Here is a 22,889-nt window from a genome sequence, read left to right on the forward strand (position 1 = left end):
GTCTTGTGGCTGATTGGTTCATAATTGAAACGCACTGACGTTGCTGTATTTGCATAAGTTACATATTAAATTTGACACAGAAAATTAAATCAATTCAAGACGAAGTACCCTCTTAACCAAGTGATAAATATTAAATAACTGCCACTCAACCTCTCTAGCACTGAAAAATAACTATTGCAAGTGTGATATCTCACTCGTTCAGGTTTTAACTCATTTTTAAAATTCTCCAACTAAACTTTATTCAACTGTTTTTTTCTGTCTCTTTGTTCACTCCTTCTTCATTCAGTCTTACCCATTCTTTATTTCTTTCTGACCCTCAAATTTACATTTCCTTCTCAGTCCATGCAGTTAATTTCACATTCTTCAATCTGATTGTCCAACCTGTCGGTTTCCCTGTTCACTCAGGTCCGATGTCCTGTTTCCCTCACTGCAGATTTATCAGCTCGAAATTTCAGCAACTTGCCAGATAAATATCAGAGGTTAAGCCGACATTGACATGTCTATTTAACGCCCTATGCTGTTCATCACCTTGCTACTGTAAATTTTAGGTCCTGTTTCTGTTGTAGGCCCTTCATCAGAAATTCAACATCCAAATGATGGGTACTTTTAAAACATTCACCTAACTCTTCCCCCTCCATACTCTGATTGCAACTGTCCCACTGACTAAATCATCACCACCATATTTTTAACTATTTCAAATCATTTTCAATTTGATAAAAAGTTAGAGTATTTTCCATCACTAGAACTGATTTTAGCAGCTTGTCACACAGAATTCAATTCGTTTTTCAGGGTGCTAATATCTTAAATAAAATTCTCATCAAAAATTGAAAGTAAACAAAAATTGATGTTAGAAATCACATTCTAACACAAATGCAATTATTGTAAATAGTCGAGGAATTGTTGTGCAACAAGGAAACTAAGTAACAAAGCAATATTATTGCAACCAATTTATATCATCAGAGTCTCCTCCAGGGTCCCACTGCACTGCAAACAGCAGCTCATTTTTCATTTTTGTTTTGCAGAACTTAAAGCCCACTTTAAACAACATTCTAAATTGACAGCACTCACTTCATATCTGTCATACAATTGGTATAACATTTTAAAAATGGCAATCCTTTTTTATTCAGTCAAAGAATTTAACATCCGCCTATTTCATTTTGATTAACTTACCACCAACAATAACATTTCTGAAGAACCATGAAAAGCTCCAGGGGTTACATTTGGGAGCTTCCTGGTCAGAATGATTCAGGTATCCACTTTGGGAGTAAAGTACTGCAAAGCACGCCCAACCTAATTTCTTCCCTACTTGGCACGTGCAAGCCTGTGCAGTAGGGTAGGTATCACCAGTGACAATTTTACCAGGAAGGCGCCGTCACCAAAGATTTGTCCAGATCCTTGCTGTGATATGGCGAAGACATCATGCATGTTTGAGTGCCAGTGGCATTTTATGAGTAGCTTCCCAGTTGTCTGCATCGGTACTCTTGATATGTAGTTGAGCATCTTAAAGGATCATCACATTTAACAAATGGCACCCCTTTCATATTGCTGTATGTCACAGGTATATCATTGGCATCTTCAATTGTACGTGGTCCATTGACAGCTTGTTGCACTTTGGAAAAGCCAGCATACTGTGGAATGTTGCAGAACTCTCTCTTTGCCACATCACATTTGTGGAATATAGCATCCACGATCTGCTGAATGCAAACCCTGTCAGTGCTCTTCAGTGCCTGACAAAATGGCCCTATTTGAGAGCTGTAATCACATTCATAGCCACTGATGAGGCTCTGCAGGTGTCAGAAGATGGCTGAAGGTTCGCTTGAACACCTGAGGTGGCCATTTACCTCCTTATTAAAGCATAGCTTCCTCACATACAGCTGATCTTGGTAGCCAGCCTCTTTTATTTCTCTCTCTAGAATTAGTAATTGTTCCTGCGCTTGAGCCTGTGGTTGATTCTTCATTGTTGTACCCTGCACTGACCTTCCATGCTGTACAGAAACCAAACAGCAAGATTCCTGGTGAACGACTGGCATATTTTTCCCCAATTTGTATCCCTTTGGCCTCTAAGCATTTGTAGCAAAAAACCCCATCTAAATAAACAGTAAAAAGAAAATTACTGTCACAGACATCTAACTTACCCAGGAGTGAATATTCTCATCCATACATCAAACTCTTATTAAAAGGGCACAAACAAATTCAGGAATCTGAGAAAAGGGGGGAATCTCATTGTTTATGATACTCTTTACTTCTGTTAATATTCTGAGAGCAGATTTTGTTAAGGAGGATCTGCTCATCAAATATCTTGCCTGTCTGGTTCAATAATCTGTGTACCATTAAAAGAGTTTACTTCACTCAAGACGACAGTAACAGGAGGGACATCCAAAATAGACACCACTCTTAACTGCAGCCATATGGAAAAGTTTCATGATTGTGGATTTTAATTTCCTGGGGTAGTAGCATGTCCCTTGGCTACCATATCCGCACTCTTCCTCCAATTCAGCTTTGATTCTTAGATATTAACCTCTCCTCATAGCTAATGCCCTCCCATACCAGGCAACATCCTAGTAAACCGCTTCTGTACCCTCTGGACGCTTTGGAGAGGATACAGAAGCAGTTTACTAGATAAACGCGGTCTGTTCTCACTGGAACGATGGAGGTTTAGAGGTGACCTGATAGATGTCTACAAGAGTATCAGTGGCATGGACAAAGTGGATAGTCAGATGCTCTTTCCTGGGGTAGAAGTCATAGGTTTAAAATGCATGGGGATAAGTTTAGAACAGATGCACGAGGCAAGTTGTTTTACGCAGAGGGTGGTAAACATATGGAACGCGCTGCCTGGGGAGGTGGTGGCAGCATGTACGATAGTGGCATTTAAGGGGCTTCTAGACAAATATATGAATAGGGTGGGAATGGAAGGATACGGACTTCCTATGTGCATACGGTTTTAGTTTAGGCAGGTACCATGGTTGGCACAGGCTTGGAGGGCTGAAGGGCCTGTTCCTGTGCTATATTGTTCTTTGTATACTTGTAGCTAGTAACTATTTTAATGTTCAAATCACGAATCTCCATGGGAACATTAACTGATTTTTCCCCAAAGTCCATAACTAATTCTTTTGTTTTGTTTTCATTCTGTTTTTTTTTTAAAAAACGCACCATTTTGCAAATTTCTTTACAGAATTCCTATATTTCCTTTATTATTTCTGGAGACCCAAAAGTACAGTATCAGCAGCGCACTCCAGGATCGTTATGACAATAATCATCATTGCGGATGTAAAATAAAGGTGACAGTGCAAAACACTAGGGAGTTCCAGTATCCGTTTACATGGGCTCAGAGTAGATACCAGAGGCTAACACTTGTTGCATTCTGTTGTGAAAGAAATCACTGATACAAAGTAGGAGAGTAGGGTTAACATGAAGGATTTTCAAAAAATTTGAATGGTTTCTGGTATTAAAAGCTGAAGAGAAATCAACGGTAGCGTGAGCATAATTGCATAATCTATCCATGTGCTGTTGGATCAAATGGACCAAAGTCGGAACAACATCGTACAGTGCCCACACTCCCTCTTTAAAACCTCCACCCCACGTGCATGACCCCCTTTACGCCCAACCCCCATGAGAAACCCCTCTACCTCACCCCACGCTCAATACCCGCTACATCCCCCATGCCCCTCTACCTCACCCCCACTTCCTTAGCTCTGCACGCAAGACCCCTCTACCTCCACGCCCTCTACCCCAACCCCACACCCACTCGCATGCCCCATCTACCCCACACAACCCCTCTACCTCACCCCTGCGTGCAGACACCCTCTACCCACCCCCACTTCCTTGCCCCAACGCCTCCACCTCACCCTCCACACGGAGACCACCTATACCACACCTCTGTACGCAAACCGCTCTATCTCCCCCCCCACGCCCCCTCTATCTCCCCCACGCCCCCTCTATCTCCCCCCCACGCCCCCTCTATCTCCCCCCCACGCCCCCTCTATCTCCCCCCCACGCCCCCTCTATCTCCCCCCACGCCCCCTCTATCTCCCCCCACGCCCCCTCTATCTCCCCCCACGCCCCCTCTATCTCCCCCCCACGCCCCCTCTATCTCCCCCCCACGCCCCCTCTATCTTCCCCCACGCCCCCTCTATCTTCCCCCCACGCCCCCTCTATCTTCCCCCCACGCCCCCTCTATCTCCCCCACGCCCCCTCTATCTCCCCCCCACGCCCCCTCTATCTCCCCCAACGCCCCCTCTATCTCCCCCCCACACCCCTTCTATCTCCCCCCCACACCCTCTATCTCCCCCCCACACCCCTTCTATCTCCCCCCCACACCCCTTCTATCTCCCCCCACACCCCTTCTATCTCCCCCCCAAACCCCCTCTATCTCCCCCCACGCCCCCTCTATCTCCCCCCCAAACCCCCTCTATCTCCCCCCAAACCCCCTCTATCTCCCCCCCACGCCCCCTCTATCTCCCCCCCACGCCCCCTCTATCTCCCCCCCAAACCCCCTCTATCTCCCCCCAAACCCCCTCTATCTCCCCCCCACGCCCCCTCTATCTCCCCCCAAACCCCCTCTATCTCCCCCCCACGCCCCCTCTATCTCCCCCCACGCTACCGTTACCCACCCCCCGCTAAACGACTGTTTCCAGGGGTTGCTACTCGTTCGTCCCTGGCTTCAGCTTTACCAGCACAAGCAGCTCAGTCATATTGGCCCAACAAATGTTTAAATTGTTTACGCTGAGAAACGGTGGCCTCAACACAAAGACCGACAAGTAATACCTCCCCTTGCCGGCTCCGGGAGACAGCTCGACCGCAGTAAGGGTGGGAAACCGCCGAATTCTGCGTCACTGCCGGGAACAGCTGCATTCTGGGAGTTGGAGTTCGCGCAGCCGCTGTACCGCCGTCTCTCTGTTCTCCCGGCCCCGGCCGAGATCTGCGTGACTGCCGGTACCAGCTGCATGCTGGGAGTTGGTGTTCGCACAGCCGCTGTACCGCCGTCTCTCTGTACCCCCACTTCCTGCCTGGTGTCTCAGTGGTCATATCATAGTATTTACAGTGCAGAAGGAGGCCATTCGGCCCATCGAGTCTGCACCGGCTCTTGGAAAGAGCACCCTACCCGCGGTCAACACTTCCACCCTATCCCCATAACCCAGTAACCCCACCCAACACTAAGGGCAATTTTGGACACTAAGGGCAATTTATCATGGCCAATCCACCTAACCTGCACATCTTTGGACTGTGGGAGGAAACCGGAGCACCCGGAGGAAACCCACGCACACACGGGGAGGATGTGCAGACTCCGCACAGACAGTGACCCAAGCCGGAATCGAACCTGGGACCCCGGAGCTGTGAAGCAATTGTGCTATCCACAATGCTACCGTGATCATAACTTGCACTCGGATTGTGGGGTGAAGAGATGGGGAGTTCAACATTGTTTAAAAGTGGTTACATTCACAAAGCAGAACTATTTCTGCTAGCCCTTCAAATAGACGTGTCTGTCAGATTTCCCTTCAAAAGAAAAATGTACTTTCTCAGAGTTCAGCCCCCTCCCCCCCCCCCCCCCCCCCCCCCACCACCCCGGAACTGAAATATAACCAAAGTCGGCAATAAAAACCAAACCGTCCTTCAATCGACATGGAAGCTGACACACTGTGTACCAGTTCCCGGTGGAGTTCTACAGGAAGTATGCAGACCTGTTGGCCCCGCTACTGGTGAGGACCTTTAACGAGGCAAGAGAGGAGGGGACCCTGCCCCCGAAAATGTCGGAAGCAACAATTTCTTTGATCCTAAAGCGGGACAAGGACCCACTGCAATGTGGATCGTACAGGCCGATCTCGCTCCTCAATGTGGATGCAAAGTTGCTGGCAAAAGTGCTGGCCACGACTTCTGGTTGCGGCGATGACCAGCTAAGCCACACATTTCGGCACCTCCTGTTTCAACGGACTTTTGGGCTCTTATCGGGAGCCCCAACGGAAATGTTTTACGGCCAAACCCAGTGTGAGGTGACAAAGGAAGAAGTCCCCCCGGGTGTGGATGGAAAGGAGCGACAGCAGTGTCCAGATTGCGGAGGATCCTCTGGAGCAGCAGCAGGGAAGAGAAGGGAGAAGCAAGATGGCGGCCGAGGGAGCCCAGATGGTATGGGGCCCGGAACAGCAGGAGTTCCTCCGACGGTGTGTGGAGGAGCTCAAGAAAGAGGTGCTGGCGCCGATGTTACTGGCAATTGAGGGATTGAAGGAAACACAAAAGGTCCAGGCGATGGAACTCCATGGAGTGAAGGCAAAGGCAGCCGAGAACGAAGACGAGATACAGGGCCTGGTGGTAAAAACGGAGACGCACGAGGCACTACATAAGAGGTGCATAGAAAGGCTGGAAGCCCTGGTGAACAGCTCGAGGAGGAAGAATCTAAGGATTTTAGTTCTCCCTGAAGGGACAGAGGGAGCTGATGCTGGAGCGTATGTGAGTACGATGCTCCATACTCTAATGGGAGCTGAGGCCCCAACGGGCCCCCTGGAAGTGGAGGGAGTGTACCGGGTCCTCATGAGAAGACCAAAGGCAGGGGAAACACCACGAGCAATAGTGGTGAGGTTCCATCGCTACAGGGACAGGGAGATGGTCCTGAGTTGGGCTAAGAGGACACGGAGCAGCAAGTGGGAGAACGCGGTGATACGCGTATATCAAGATTGGAGTGCGGAGGTGGCGAGAAGGAGGGCGAGCTTCAATCGGGCCAAGGCGGTGCTCCATTGGAAGAAAGTCAAATTTGGATGCTGCAGCCGGCAAGATTGTGGGTCACACACCAGGGCAATCACCACTACTTCCGGCGGAGGAGGCATGGACATTCATTCAGGAAGAGGAATTGGACTAGACTTGAGAAATTGATGTCTGGAGAGAGGTAGCGAAGTGGTGGCACAGAAATGTAAAGTGGGGAGAGGGAGGGCTAATATGTAATAATTTTGGACGGGGAATTTTTTCTCCCCCCCCCTGAGGGGGGGGGACACGAAGAAATGTGGGCGCCGGTGGAAAAGGGGACAGGGAAGGGGAATGAGGGAACTGTGCCATTAGGGGCGGGGCCGAGAGGGAAGCGCGGGTTTTTTCCCGCGCTATGGAAATTGAGGCGGGGAAAAAGGGCGCAGGAAGGAAGGGGGCCTCACACGCAGGGCGGTCAAAGGATAAACGGGGGAAGCCGAGGTCAGCCAGAGTTAGCTGACACCCGGAAGCAATATGGGGGGACAATCAAGCTAGAGGGGAATCTAGCGGGGGGGGTGGGGGGGGGGGGGGGGGATTAACTGGCTTACTGCTGCTGAGGGTAAGGGGGAGCTGATACGAAACGAGGTGGTCGGGACGGGAGGGCGCCGTCTGGGGGACAGACGGGTGCGTGGGACCTGGGTGAGCAGCTGGCTTAAAAAGGGGGGTGGCTAGTCGACGAGGGGGGGGGGGGGTAAATGGCCCCCCAACCCGGCTGATCACGTGGAATGTGAGAGGTTAAATGAGCCGATTAAGAGGGCAAGGGTGTTTGCGCACTTAAAGAGACTGAAGGCGGACGTGGTTATGCTCCAGGAGACGCACCTGAAATTGGCGGATCAGGTTAGACTAAGAAAAGGATGGGTGGGACAGGTATTCCACTCAGGGTTACATGCAAAAAACAGAGGGGTGGCAATACTGGTGGGGAAACGGGTATCGTTCGAGGCTAAGACCATAGTGGTGGATAGTGGGGGCAGGTACGTGATGGTGAGTGGCAGATTGCAAGGTGAGGCGGTGGTGCTGGTGAACGTATACGCCCCAAACTGGGATGACGCGGGATTCATGAAGCGAATGCTGGGACGTATCCCGGACCTGGAGGCGGGAAGCTTGGTAATGGGGGGGGGATTTTAACACAGTGCTGGACCCAGGGCTGGACCGGTCCAGATCCAGGACCGGGAGAAGGCCGGCAGCGGCCAAGGTGCTTAAGGGATTTATGGAGCAGATGGGAGGGTAGATTCGTGGAGATTTGCCAGACCGATGGGGAAAGAGTTTTCCTTCTTCTCCCACGTCCATAAAGTATACTCCCGGATAGACTTTTTTGTCTTGGGAAGGGCGCTGATCCCGAAAGTGGCAGGAACGGAGTACTCGGCTATAGCCGTTTCAGATCACGCCCCACATTGGGTGGATCTGGATCTAGGAGAGGAAAAGGAGCAGCGCCCACTTTGGAGACTAGACATGGGACTACTGGCGGACGAGGGGGAATGCGGAAGGGTGAGGGGATGCATCGAAAGATACCTGGAGGTCAATGATGGTGGGGAGGTCCAGGTGGGGGTAGTATGGGAAGCGCTGAAGGCGGTGGTTAGAGGAGAGCTGATTTCCATCAGGGCCCACAAGGGGAAACAAGAGGGTAAAGAAAGAGAGAGATTGGTTGGGGAAATTCTGAGGGTGGATAGGCAGTATGCGGAGGCCCCGGATGAAGGGCTATACAGGGAAAGACGAAGACTACAGACGGAGTTTGACCTGCTGACCACGGGAAAGGCGGAGACGCAGTGGAGGAAGGCACAGGGAATACAATATGAATATGGGGAAAAGGCGAGCCGGCTGCTGGCCCAACAACTTCGAAAGAGGGGGGCGGCGAGAGAGATCGGAGGAGTTAGGGACGAAACGGGAAAGATGGAGCAGAGAGCAGGGAAAGTGAACGAGGTGTTCAAGACATTTTGTGAGAGACTGTATAAGTCCCAACACCCGGAAGGGAAAGAGGGAATGATACACTTTTTGGACCAGCTGGAGTTCCCGAGGGTGGAGGAGCAGGAGGTGGCAGGTCTGGGGGCGCAGATTGAGGTGGAGGAGGTGATCAAAGGAATTGGGAATATGCAAGCAGGGAAGGTCCCGGGACCAGATGGGTTCCCGGTGGAATTTTATAGGAAGTATATGGACCTGCTGGCCCCGCTTCTGGCGAGAACCTTCAATGAGGCTAAGGAAAGGGGGACACTACCCCCGACAATGTCGGAGGCGACGATATCGTTAATTCTGAAACGAGACAAAGACCCGCTGCAGTGCGGGTCATACAGGCCCATCTCCCTCCTAAATGTAGATGCCAAGCTGCTGGCCAAAGTGATGGCGACAAGGATAGAGGAGCGTGTCCCAGGGGTGGTACATGACGACCAGACAGGGTTTTTTAAAGGGAGACAATTGAACGCCAATATACAAAGGTTGCTGGGGGTGATGATGATGCCCCCACCGGAGCGGGAGGCAGAGATAGTGGTGGCGATGGATGCAGAGAAGGCATTCGATAGAGTGGAGTGGGACTATTTGTGGGAGGTGCTGAAGAGATTTGGGTTCGGGGAGGGGTTCATCAGATGGGTTAGACTCCTGTACGTGGCCCCGGTGGCAAGCGTTGTTACAAATAGGCAAAGATCGGGTTACTTCCGAATTCATAGGGGTACAAGACAGGGGTGCCCCCTGTCCCCGTTACTGTTCGCGTTGGCAATTGAGCCATAGCGCTGAGGGACTCTAAGAAGTGGAGGGGGGTGCTTAGAGGGGGAGAGGAACATCGAGTGTCACTATATGCAGACGATTTACTGCTATATGTGGCGGACCCAGTAGAGGGGATGCCAGAGGTAATGCAGATACTCAGGGAGTTTGGAGAGTTCTCGGGATATAAATTAAATATGGGAAAGAGCGAACTTTTTGTGATGCACCCCGGGGAACAGGGCAGGATGTTAGATGCTCTGCTGCTGAGGAGAGTGACAGGGAATTTTCGATACCTGGGGATTCAGGTGGCCAGGAACTGGGGAACCCTACACAAACTTAACCTGACGCGACTGGTAGAGCAGATGGAGGAGGACTTTAAGAGGTGGGATATGGTGCCCCTGTCATTGGCGGGCAGAGTGCAGGCAGTCAAGATGGTGGTCCTCCCGAGGTTTCATTTCGTGTTTCAGTGCCTCCCCATCCTGATTACCAAGGCCTTTTTTAAAAAAATAGATAGGAGCATTACGAGCTTTGTGTGGGCGGGAAAGACCCCGAGGGTAAAGAGGGGGTTCCTGCAGCGCAGTAGGGACAGAGGGGGATTGGCACTGCCGAGTCTGAGTGACTACTATTGGGCCGCCAATGTGTCGATGGTCCGTAAGTGGATGAGGGAAGAGGAAGGTGCGGCGTGGAAAAGGTTGGAGATGGCGTCCTGTAAGGGAACAAGCCTGAAAGCGCTGGCGACGGCGCCGCTACCGTTCTCCCCGAAAAGGTACACCACAAACCCAGTGGTGGTGGCGACCTTGAAGATCTGGGGGCAGTGGAGACGACACAGGGGAGTGACGGGTGCCTCGGTGTGGTCCCCGATAAGGAATAACCACAGGTTCGTCCCGGGGAGGATAGATGGGGGATTTCAATGCTGGCAGCGAGCAGGAATTAGGAAGCTGAGGGACCTGTTTGTGGACAGGACATTTGCGAGTTTGGGAGCATTGGAAGAAAAATATAAGTTGCCACCAGGGAATGCTTTCCGATACATGCAAGTGAGGGCATTTACGAGGCAACAGGTGAGGGAATTTCCGCAGCTCCCGATGCAAGGGATAGAGTGATTTTGGGGGCATGGGTTGGAGAAGGTAAAGTGTCGGAAATATACAGGGAGATGAGAGACGAGGGGGAGACGATGGTAGAGGAGCTGAAGGGAAAATGGGACGAGGAGCTGGGGGAAGAGATTGAGGAGGGGCTGTGGGCAGATGCCCTAAGCAGGGTAAATTCCTCGTCTTCATGTGCCAGGCTTAGCCTGATTCAATTTAAGGTTCTACACAGGGCGCATATGACGGGAGCAAGGCTGAGCAGGTTTTTTAGGGTGGAGGATAGGTGTGGGAGGTGCTCGGGAAGCTCGGCGAACCACACCCACATGTTCTGATCGTGTCCGGCACTGCATGAGTTCTGGGAGGGTGTGGCAAGAGTGGTCTCAAAGGTGGTGGGGGTCCGGGTCAAACCAAGCTAGGGGTTAGCTATATTTGGGGTTGCAGAAGAACCGGGAGTGCAGGAGGCGAAAGAGGCCGACGTTTTGGCCTTTGCGTCCCTAGTAGCCCGGCGAAGGATTCTACTTATGTGGAAAGAAGCGAAGCCCCCGGGCGTGGAGTCCTGGATAAACGACATGGCAGGGTTCATAAGACTGGAGCGAATAAAATATGCATTAAGAGGATCGGCTCAGGGGTTCACCAGGCGGTGGAAACCGTTTCTTGACTATCTTGCGGAACGATAATGGAAAAACAGAACAGACAGCAGCAGCAACCCAGGGGGGAGGGGGGGGGGGGTGGTTATTTCGTGTTTTGTTTTTTGTTTTTCTTTCTCTATGCTAGTTGTGGATAATTGCTTCTTGTGTAATACTTTTTTCTCATTTGTTGTTAGTTTAATATATTATTTAAATAACGGTTAATGTACATTTTATTATTAAGTTTTAAAAAGGGAAAATTTCTGTTTGAAAAACTTCAAGAAAATATATATATTTTTTAAAAAGTGCTGGCCACGAGGATCGAGGACTGTGTCCCGGGGATAATCCACGAGGACCAGACGGGATTTATAACGGCAGGCAACTAAACACCAATGTGCGGCGGCTCTTAAACGTGATAATGATGCCATCGGAGGAGGGAGAGGCGGAGATAGTGGCAGCTATGGACGCGGAGAAGGCCTTTGACCGAGTAGAGTGGGAGTACCTCTGGGAGGTGCTGCGTAGGTTTGGGCTCGGGGTAGGGTTTATCAATTGGGTTAAGCTCCTTTACAGAGCCCCGGTGGCGAGTGTAGTGACGAACCGGCGGAGGTCGGAGTACTTTCGACTGTACCGAGGGACGAGGCAGGGGTGCCCCCTGTCCCCCCTGTTCGCATTTGCAATCGAACCATTGGCCATGTCATTGAGGGAGTCTAATAAATGGAGGGGGGTGGTCCGAGGGGGAGAAGAGCATCGGGTGTCGCTATATGCGGATGACCTGTTGCTGTACGTGGCGGATCCAATGGAGGGGATGGTGGAAGTCATGCAGACTCTAAGGGAGTTTGGGGAGTTTTCGGGCTATAAGCTCAATGTAGGGAAGAGTGAGCTCTTTGTATTACAGGCGGGGGACCAAGAAAGAGGGATAGGGGACCTACCGCTGAGGAGGGCGGAGGGGAGCTTTCGGTATCTGGGGATCCAGATAGCCAGGAGTTGGGGGACCCTAAATAAACTGAAACTGAAGAGGTTGGTGGAGCAAATGGAGGAGGATTTCAAAAGATGGGACATGTTACCGCTCTCGCTGGCGGGTAGAGTGCAGTCGGTCAAAATGGTGGTCCTTCCGAGGTTTCTGTTTGTGTTTCAGTGCCTTCCCATCATGATCACTAAGGCCTTTTTTAAGAGAGTAGGCAGGAGTATTATGGGGTTTGTGTGGGCAAATAAGACCCCGAGAGTAAGGAGAGGGTTCCTGAAACGCAGTAGGGACCGAGGAGGGTTGGCGCTGCCAAACCTGGGGAGCTACTACTGGGCAGCAAATGTGGCGATGATCCGAGGTGGGTTATGGAGGGAGAGGGGGCGGCATGGAAGAGGATGGAGATGGTGTCCTGTAAAGGAACGAGCCTGGGGGCGTTGGTGACGGCACCGCTGCCGCTCTCGCCGACAAAGTATACCATGAGCCCGGTGGTGGCTGCAACACTAAGGATCTGGGGCCAGTGGAGTCGGCACCGGGGTGCAATGGGAGCATCGGTGTGGTCCCCGATCAGGGGTAACCACCGGTTTCTCCAGGGGAAGATGGACGGGGGGTTCCAGAGCTGGCATTGGGCAGGGATTGGAAGAATGGAGGACCTGTTCATCGACGGGACATTTGCGAGCCTAGGGGCACTGGAGGAGAAGTTCGAGTTACCCCCGGGAAATGCCTTTAGATATATGCAGGTGAGGGCGTTTGTGAGGCGACAGGTGAGGGAATTCCCGTTGCTCCCGGCACAAGAAGTTCAAGATAGGGTGATCTCGGGTGTATGGGTCGGGGAGGGCAAGGTGTCGGAAATACACCAGGAGTTGAATGAAGAGGGGGAAGCGCTGGTAGAAGAGTTGAAGGGTAAATGGGAGGAGGAGCTGGGGGAGGAGATCGAGGAAGGTCTGTGGGCTGATGCCCTAGGTAGGGTTAATTCCTCCTCCTCGTGTGCCAGGCTCAGCCTGATACAATTTAAGGTGGTCCACAGAGCGCACTTGACGGGGGCGAGGTTGAGTAGGTTCTTTGGGGTAGAGGACAGATGTGGAAGGTGCTCAGGGAGCCCGGTGAACCATGTCCATATGTTTTGATCATGCCCGGCACTGGAGGGGTTCTGGAGAGGAGTGGCGGGAGCAATATCTCAGGTGGTGAACGTCCGGGTCAAGCCAAGCTGGGGGCTAGCAATATTTGGAGTAGTGGACGAACCGGGAGTGCAGGAGGCAAAAGAGGCTGGCATTCTGGCCTTTGCGTCCCTAGTTGCCCGGCGAAGGATCTTGCTAATGTGGAAGGAGGCGAAGCCCCCCAGCCTGGAGGCCTGGATAAATGATATGGCTGGGTTCATAAAGTTGGAGAGGATTCAGTTCGCCTTGAGAGGGTCTGCGCAGGGGTTCTACAGGCGGTGGCAAACATTCCTAGACTATCTCGCGGAGCGTTAGAGGAAGGTCGGTCAGCAGCAGCAGCAACCTTGGGGGGGGGGCAGTGGAGGGGACGTCCTGGGAGGAGGGGAGGGGGGGGGTGAAAGGGGGGACTGCCTGGGAGGGTGGATGAGCAAGAGATAACATGAAGGGTTTGGGAAACTGGCACGTACGGGTGAGGGCCAGTGTACAAAGCTGTGTAAATATATCATTTTGCCATGTATATATCTTGCTCTGCGCGATTTCTCTTTTTTTTTGTTACGAGGGGGGGGTTATTGTTTGTAAGGGAGAAAAATTGTGTTAAAAAACTTTAATAAATATATTTTTTTAAACAAACAATGTGTACCATATTTGAAATGAGCGATTTGCATCTGGTTTATAACACCTGGAAGTCTTGGTTTTGCTACTTGCTCTGGAGAGTGATACCTGAAAGGATCACCCACCACGTGTGCATTTTTTGTGCACAGGCCAGAGAAAGTCATCTGCATTGTAGCACAAATGGCTGTCTTAGTTGTTTCATGCCCACAAGCAGGTGAATGTCTTCCTTCAACGAATAAAGACTGCAGGACTTTGATACACCATCAATAATAGACAACGAATCGCTTCTCGGCCTTTTGGCTAAGATCAAGTGTCTGTAGATTGAGCCTTTGGGTTCAGATCTGGTATGTCTCTCTTGTGGGGACCATGAATTCGATTCAATTTGAATTAGTTTTTTGGAGCAGGCGAGGAGCTGGATTAGGGGTTCGCCCCTGACCCACACTCTGAGCCCTGGCTTGGTAACTCAGAAAAGGAAAAATTAAAAAAAATAAAATAAAATAATAGACAACGACTGATAAACGTAACTGAGGCTTTAATACACTAAACCGCAAGCCTCCTGCCTCTGGGTCCGGAGGCGGAGACTTGCCACTTTTATACAGAAGCCCTGAGGGGAGGAGCCACATGCGGAGCCAGCCTGGACAAGCCAGGCATGTACAACACAGCACAGTGAATATAATACAATGAACACAATAACATGGTTTACCACATTCACCCCCTGTTTAAAAATGTCTGGCGGGGGTGAAGTGGTGTTAAAGGTCAAGTCTGTCGGGGTCCTTGACCTTCCGCCTCAGTCCCGGCTGTGGTGTTGGCGCTGGCTTCGAGACCTACGCGTCCGGGAGCGTGTTGTCATCTTCTTCACCCAGATGTTGTGTCAGCGAAGGGGGTGGCAGTTGTAAGATTCTTTAATTTGAAGGGATCTTAACCTGTCGAACTACGCCAAGTTTGGGGGAAGCTTAGTTGATGAATCAAAGTCCTGGCGCAATACGACAAGTTGTAAGATTTGTAATATTTCTGGACTATGCCAAGTTGTTCGATTCCTAGTATTATTTGACTGTATAAAGTTGAAGGAATTTATATTATTTCTGCAATTCGGTTACCAGTAGCACTTTGCGAATACTGGGACTCAGCAGAAACTTCAGTTAAAACTTCTCAGGTGCCAAAAAGAATTGTTTTATTTGTAGTCGCTTGATTACAATTTGAAAGTCATTTAAAAGGCAATTCGTAGACAATTCGAAGCTTTCAGAGACTTACAGACATTATCTTTTTTGCTTAGGCAGACAGCTCAAAAGTAACTTTTAAAAGGTCAAAGTCTGGCAATGAAACATGAAGAGAGAGAGCGAGCTAATCTTCAGCTAAACTCAAACTCAAACTATTGAGTAATAGGACAAAACTGACTAAACTAACAGAAAGACAACACAAAGACTCACTAACAGAAAGACTAAGAGAATTAAAGACAGCAATAAGGACAGACAATACAACACAAAGACAATACAGAAAGACTCCTCTAAAATGGCGGGCGGAAACTTTTCAGTTATACACTTTCATATCTGTCTTAAGTCATCTAATCACACCCCAATATAATCCTAATTGGTTTGGGTTAGATTCAAACACATTTGATTTGATGGCAAGCCGTCCATCTTCAATGTGCAACATCAGCTTTTTAATTGTTTCATGTCTACATGTTATGGAATGTGATATTCTGCTAATCTTTACCAGCAATAGACTGGTTTTAAGCGAGCTTAGCTGTTATCTGCATTGTGGACAATGGTGCCTTCATGTTGCTGTGTCCTTGTCCTTGACAATTAGCACAAGCAGTGTCAAATTGTTTAGCAACTGTGCTGTTATAATCTATGATGGAATTTTATGCTGTTTCATGTATCATGTTGAAGTCCTGAATTTATGTGTGCTAAAATTCTCATTTTTAAAATGAGTATTTAAACAGCTGTCTTTTACCTATACTAGTTGTATTCGAAATACCTGGCTTCTACAGCAGTGTATGGGCAGGGGTGGTGGTGCTGTCCTCGGTGGGCCTGCGGGAGTCAGTTCGTGAGGGAGGTGGGGGGAGATGGTGTAGGGTGGGGTGTGGTGGTGCTTGTCGCCGGGGAGCCTGCAGGAGCCAAATCGCGAAGGGAGACAGTGTCCTGCCGCCCGTCCTGGTGTGTCACGTAGGCATATTGGGGGTTCGTATGGAGCAGCAAGACCTTCTCGACGAGTGATGCGACCATCAATTCACACGAGACGATTAGTATAAGTGAACAGTGGTTTTAATAAGCTAGATCTGTGCCTGCCTGCGACTGCTCTGTACTGAATGCTGCCTACAGGCTGCTGATCTATATACCACCCCTGAGGGGGTGGAGCCACAGGCGGAGCCCACAAGGGCATCAACATAATACAATAGAATACAGTGGTGAATTTAGCAGCAATACGTTCGCCACATTCACCCCCTGTTAAAAAATTGAATTCCAGCGGGGGTGAAGTGGGCTCACAGATCGAGTCAGTCTGGCGCCTTGATCATTCTCTGTGATCGCCTCAGCTCCGGCTTAGCTGCGGGCATGGGTGTTGGGCTCGTTGAGTCCGGGAGCGTGTCGTCTGGAGTTGCATCATGGTGGGTCAGCGATGGGGGAGGGGGGGGGGGGTGTAGGGTGGGAGCGATATTCGGTGTAGGGGGGGGCATAGGTGATGGTCGCTGGGGAGCCGGCGGGTGCCAGATCCCAGAGGGAGACTGTATCTTGTCGGCCGTCACGGTGTGCCACGTAGGCATACTGAGGGTTGGCATGTAGGAGCTGGACCTTCTCGACCGGGGGTCGGACTTATGGCTCCTCACGTGCTTCTGGAGGAGGACAGGCCCCGGTGTTGTCAGCCAGGACGGAAGCGAGACCCCGGAGGTCGATTTTCTGGGGAAGACAAATAGACGGGTGTGAGGGGTCTCGTTCGTGGCTGTGCAGAGGAGCGACCGAATGGAGTGGAGCGCGTCGGGGAGGACCTCCTGCCAGCGGAAACCGGGAGACTTCTAGACCATAGGGCCAGAAGGACGGCTTTCCATACCGTCGCGTTCTCCATCTCCACCTGTCCGTTTCCCCGGGTGTTGTAGCTGGTAGTCCTGCTCGAGGCAATGCCCTTACCAAGCAGATACTAACGCAACTCTTCGCTCATAAACAAGGAGCCCCTGTCACTGTGGACGTAAGTGGGGAAACCGAACAGGGTGAAGATGCTGTGCAGGGCCTTAATGACAGTGGCCATGGTCATGTCGGGGCAGGGAATGGCAAAGGGGAAACTGGAGTACTCGTCAAAGACGTTGAGAAAATACACGTTGCGGTCAGTGGAGGGGAGGGGCCCTTTGAAATTGACGCTGAGGCGCTCAAAGGGGCGGGATGCCTTCACCAGGTGGGCCTTGTCTGGCCGTTAGAAGTGCGGCTTGCACTCCACGCAGACTTGGCAGCCCCTGGTCATGGCCCTGACCTTCTCTGTGGAGTAGGGCAGGTTGCGGGCCTTGATGAAGTGGAGAAGCCGGGTGACCCCCGGGTGACAGAGGTCATTGTGGATGGCCCGAAGTCGGTCATCCTGCGCGCTGGCGCATGTGCCGCGGGACAGGGCATCTGGGGGTTCATTGAGCTTCCCAGGACGATACACAATATCGTAATTATAGGTGGAGAGTTCGATTCTTCACCTCAAGATTTTATCATTCTTGATCTTGCCCCGCTGTGTGTTGAACATAAAGGCTACCGACCGTTGGTCGGTGAATCTCCTACCGGCCAGGTAGTGCCTCCAATGCCGCACAGCTTCCACAATGGCTAGAGCTTCCTTTTCGACAGAAGAGTGTCGAATCTCAGAGGCGTTGAGGGTACGGGAAAAGAAGACCACGGGCCTGCCTGCCTAGTTAAGGGTAGCGACCAGGGCGATATCCGATGCGTCGCTCTCCACCTAGAAGGGGATGGACACGTCCACTGCGTGCATCGCGGCCTTGGTAATGTCTGCCTTGATGCGGCTGAAGGCCAGGCGGGCCTCAGTCGTCAGGGGAAAGATGGTGGCTTTGATAAGTGGGCAGGCTTTGTCCGCACAGTTGGGGACCCACTGGGCATAGTATGAAAAAAAACCCAGGCATCCTTTCAGGGCCTTGGGGCAGTGGGGAAGGGGAATTTGCAGGAGGGGTCGGGGTCGGGCTCTAGGACTCCGTTTTCTACGACATAGCCGAGGATGGCTAGTCGGGTTGTGCGGAAAACGCATTTCTCCTTGTTGTAGGTGAGATTGAGGGCTTGGGCGGTTTGGAGGAACTTATGAAGGTTAGCGTCGTGGTCCTGCTGATCATGGCCACAGATGGTGACGTTATCCAAGTACGGGAACATGGCTCGCAGCCCGTACTGGTCAACCATTCGGTCCATCGTTCTTTGGAATACCGAGGCCCCATTGGTGACGTCGAAGGGGACCCTGAGGAAGTGGAAGAGGCGGCCGTCTGCCTCAAAGGCAGTGTAGTGGCGGTTATCCGGGCGGACAGGAAGCTGGTGGTATGCGGACTTCAGATCTACCGTGGTGAAAACCCGGTAGTGTGCAATCTGATTAACCATGTCCACTATGCGGGGAAAGGGGTACGCATCGAGTTACGTGTAACGATTTATGGTCTGACTGTAGTCTACAACCATCCGGTTCTTTTCCCCGGTCCTGACAACCACCACTTGGGCTCTCCAGGGGCTATTACTGGCCCCGATGATCCCCTCCCTCAAGAGCCCATGGACCTCCGACTTGATAAAAGTCCTGTCCTGGGCACTGTACCGCCTGCGCCTGGTGGCGACGGGTTTACAGTCGGAGGTGAGGTTCGCGAAGAGCGAGGGAGGAGCGACCTTAAGGGTCATGAGACTACATACGGTGAGAGGGGGTAGGGGACCGCCAAACTTCAGGGTCAGGCTTCTGAGGTTGCACTGGAAATCCAGTCCTACCAAGAGAGGAACGCAGAGATGGGGGAGGACATAGAGTTTAAAATCGGCGTACTCGGCACCCTGTATCGCGAGGTTCGCGACACAGTACCCCCTGATCTGCACTGAATGTGATCCGGACGCAAGGGAGATTGTTTGGGATGCGGGGGAAATCTGGAGGGAACAGCGCCTTACCGTGTCCGGGTGGATGAAGCTCTCCGTGCTCCCAGAGTCAAACAGACAGGGTGTTTCGTGCCCATTGACCCGGACGGTCATCGTGGAGTTCTTGAGGTGCTTGGGCCGTGACTGGTCGAGAGCAACAGCGCCAAGCTGCGGGTAGCCGGCATGGTCGGTGGTAGCGAGGTAGTCCCAAGATGGCGGCCCCCATCGGTCGCACGTGTCGGGCGGCATTGAAGACGGTGGCCAAGATGGCAGCCCCCGGTGTCGGGTGGCATTGAAAATGACAGCCATGATGGCGGTCCCCATGAGTCGCACGTGTTGGACAGGGTTAAAGATGGCGGCCTCCACGATAGCACGAGGCGGATGACGCGTCTGAAGGGGGCGTTGCCGGCAGGCACGCAGCCACGCTGCGGGGTCTGCGGGCCTGTGAGTATGTGAGTCGGGCCTGCGATTTTGGAACTTTGGGTCGGGCCAAGCAGACTTTGGCAAAAGGTCCTTTCTTGCCGCAGTCGCTGCAGGTCGCGTTTTGAGCTGGGCAACACTGCCTGGGGTGCAGGTTCTGACCGCAGAAATAGCAAGGCGGCCCCCCCCCGGGTTGGGCGGGCAGCGGCGCGGCACAGGCCTGGGACACCCTCGGCTCGGGTGATGGTCGTGCCTCTGGTGCCCACGAGGAAATTGCGTGGTCGGAGGGGAAAGCATTTAGGCTCTGGAAGGCTACCACTAATGAGGTGGATAGTTTTACCGTCTCTTCTAGGTCGAGGGCGCCCTTTGCGAGCAGGCGCTTTCTGACATAGTTGGACCGGACTCCAGCCACATAGGTGTCCCGCATGGCGAGTTCCATGAGCTGCGAGGCTGTGACGTCCTTGTAGTTTCGTGCGAGTACCCTCAGGTCGCGTAGATATTCCTCCAGCGATTCCCCGGGACGTTGGCGACGTGTGGTGAGGAGATGCCACGCGAACACTTCGTTCACCGGCCTCACGTAATGTCTTTTCAGGATCGCGACCGCGTCTGCGTACGTGGTCGCATCTTCGATTAGTACAGAGATTCTGTGGCTCACCCGGGCGTGGAGGAGACTCAGCTTCTGTGCCTCGGTGACGGCGGGTGAGGACGGCGGACGACGTAGGCCTCAAAGCAGCGGAGCCAGTGTGAAAATATTCCTTTTGCTTCAGCTGTCTGTGGGTCAAGTTCCAGTCGATCAGGTTTGAGGGCGGCTTCCATTGCGATATCTTAGCTGATTAAATAATGCGACCATCAATTCACACGAGACGATTAGTAGAAGTGAATAGTGGTTTTAATAAGCTAGATCTGTGCCTGCCTGCGACTGCTCTGTACTGAATGCCGTCTACAGGCTGCAGATCTAAATACCACCCCTGAGGGGGCGGAGCCACAGGCGGAGCCCATAAGGGCATCAACATAATACAATACAATACAGTGGGGAATTGTAGCAGCAATACGTTCACCACACCGAGGGGGTCGGTTTTATGGCTCCTCGCATGCTTGCGGAGAAGAACGGGCCCCAGGACTGTCAGCCAGGACGGAGCGAGACCCCGGAGGCGGACTTCCTGGGGAAGGCAAACATACGCTCATGAGGAGTCTGGTTAGTGGCCGTCCATAGAAGTGACCAGATGGAGTGGAGTGCATCGGGAGGACCTCCTGCCAGCGGGAGACTGGGAGACTTTTCGACCGTAGGGCCAGGAGGACGGCCTACCAGACCGTCGCGTTCTCCCTCTCCACCTGTCCGTTTCCCCGGGGGTTATAGCTGGTCGTCCTGCTGGAGGCGATGCCTTTGCTGAGCAGGAACTGATGCAACTCGTCGCTCATAAAGGAGGAGCCCCGATCACTGTAGATATAGGCGGGGAACCCGAACAGGGTGAAAAGGCTGTCAGGGCCTTAATAACGGAGGCAGAGGTCATGTCAGAGCAGGGACGGCGAAGGGGAATCTTGAGTACTCATCAACGATGTTGAGGAAGTACACGTTACAATCAGTGGAGGGGAGGGGCCCTTTGAAGTCCATGATGAGGCGCTCAAAAGGGCGGGAGGCCTTTACCAGGTGTGCTCTGTCTGGCTGATAGAAGTGAGGTTTGCACTCCGCGCAGACCTGGCAGTCCCTGGTCACGGACCTGACCTCCTCCATGGAGTAGGGCAGGTTGCGAGCCTTGATAAAGTGGAAAAAGCGGGTGACCCCCGATGACAGGTCGTTGTGGAGGGCCCGGAGTCGATCTACTTGTGCGCTGGCACATATACCACGGGAGAGGACATCTGGGGGCTCATTGAGCTTCCCGGGCCGATACAAGATGTCATAGCTGTAGGTGGAGAGCTCGATCCTCCACCTCAGGATCTTGTCGTTCTTGATTTTGCCCCGCTGCGTATTGTTGAACATGAAGGCAACCGATCGTTGGTCAGTGAGGAGAGTGAATCGCCTGCCGGCCAGGTAATGCCTCCAATGTCTCACAGCTTCTACTATGGCTTGGGCCTCTTTTTCGACGGAGGAGTGTCGAATTTTGGAGGCATGGAGGGTACGGGAGAAGAAAGCTACGGGCCTGTCTGCCTGGTTGAGTGTAGCGGCCAGAGCAAAGTCCGGCGAACTCCACTTGGAAAGGGATGGACTCGTCCACAGCATGCATTGTAGCTTTGGCGATGTCTGCTTTGATGCGATCGAAGGCCAGTCGGGCCTCAGTCGCTAGGGGAAACGTGGTGGACTTGATCAGTGGGCGGGCCTTGTCCACGTAGTTGGGGACCCACTGGGCATAGTACGAGAAGAACCCCAGGCATCTCTTCAGGGCCTTGGGGCAGTGGGGAAGGGGGAGTTCCAGGACTCTGAGCCCTATGACTCCGTGTTCCATGACGTAGCCGAGGATGGCCAGGCGGGTTGTGCGAAAGACAAATTTCTCTCTATTATAAGTGAGGTTCAGGCGTTTCGCGGTGTGGAGGAAGGGCCGGAGGTTCTCGTCATGGTCCTGCTGGTCATGGCCGCAGATGGTGACGTTGTCTAGGTACGGGAACGTGGCCTGCAGCCCATACTTGTCAACCATTCGGTCCATTTCCCTTTGGAAGACTGAGACCTCGTTGGTGACGCCGAAGGGAACCCTGAGGAAGTGATAGAGGCGCCATGTGCCTCGAAGGCAGTGTATTGGCTGTCTTCTGGGCGGACAGGGAGCTGGTGGTACGCAGACTTCAAGTCGACTGTAGAGAAGACTCGATACTGCGCAATCTGATTGACCACGTCAGATATGGGGGGGAGGGAGTACGCATCGAGCTGCGTGTACCGGTTGATGGTCTGGCTATAATCGATGACCATCTGGTGCTTCTCCCCAATCTTGACGACCACCACTTGGGCTCTCCAGCGGCTGTTACTAGCCTCAATAATCCCCTTTCGCAGGAGTCGCTGGACCTCTGACCTGATGAAGGCCCTGCCCTGGGCACTGTCGCGTCTGCTTCTGGTAGTGACGGGCTTACAGTCCAGGGTGAGGTTTGCGAAGAGGGAGGGCGGGGTGACCTTAAGGATCGCGAGGCTACAGATGGTGAAGGGGGGGTAGGGGTCCGTTGAACTTTAGGGTATGTCTCTGGTGGTGGCACTGAAAGTCGAGCCCCAGGAATAGGGCAGCGCAGAGATGGGGAGGACGTAGAGCCTAAAGTTGGTGCACTCTACGCCTTGCACAGTGAGGGTCGCGACACAGTACCCCCGGATCTCCACTGCGTGGGTTCCCAGGGAGAATTTCTGGGTCACGGGTAGGATGGGGAAGGAGCAGCACCTTACCATATATGGGTGTATGAAGCAGTCCGTGCTCCCGGAGTCGAAAAGGCAGGCCGTCTCGAGCCCGTTGATCCGGACGGTCATTGTAGACTTCGCGAGGTGGTGCGGCCGGGACTGGTCCAGTGTGACGGAGGCGAGTGTCGGAAGACGGTCGGCGATAGCGGCGGCCAGCGTACGGTCGGGCGAGCTGGGT

The 22,889-nt window shown here is 52.4% G+C and overlaps 1 protein-coding gene and 1 non-coding gene across 5 annotated transcripts in view; one reads left to right on the plus strand and one right to left on the minus strand.

Moving 5' to 3' along the window:
• clcc1 (chloride channel CLIC-like 1) overlaps positions 1 to 4,879 on the minus strand; it is a 69,658-nt gene extending 64,779 nt beyond the window's left edge. For 2 of the 4 annotated variants that reach the window (XM_072511416.1, XM_072511412.1), the window contains exon 1: positions 4,765 to 4,879. The gene's annotated coding sequence lies outside the window, so the exon portion shown is untranslated. Of the gene's footprint in view, positions 1 to 1,170; positions 1,671 to 4,721; positions 4,742 to 4,764 lie in introns of those variants that run through there. The other 2 variants (XM_072511414.1, XM_072511413.1) reach the window with 2 other exon arrangements.
• Positions 4,880 to 14,135: 9,256 nt separating this feature from the next.
• Positions 14,136 to 14,330, plus strand: LOC140427568 (U2 spliceosomal RNA). Its single transcript, XR_011948569.1, has one exon. It is a non-coding gene; the product is annotated as a U2 spliceosomal RNA (small nuclear RNA).
• The last annotated feature ends 8,559 nt before the right edge of the window (positions 14,331 to 22,889 follow it).

Source organism: Scyliorhinus torazame, chromosome 7 (assembly GCF_047496885.1).
Source record: "Scyliorhinus torazame isolate Kashiwa2021f chromosome 7, sScyTor2.1, whole genome shotgun sequence".
Lineage (NCBI taxonomy): Eukaryota > Metazoa > Chordata > Chondrichthyes > Carcharhiniformes > Scyliorhinidae > Scyliorhinus > Scyliorhinus torazame.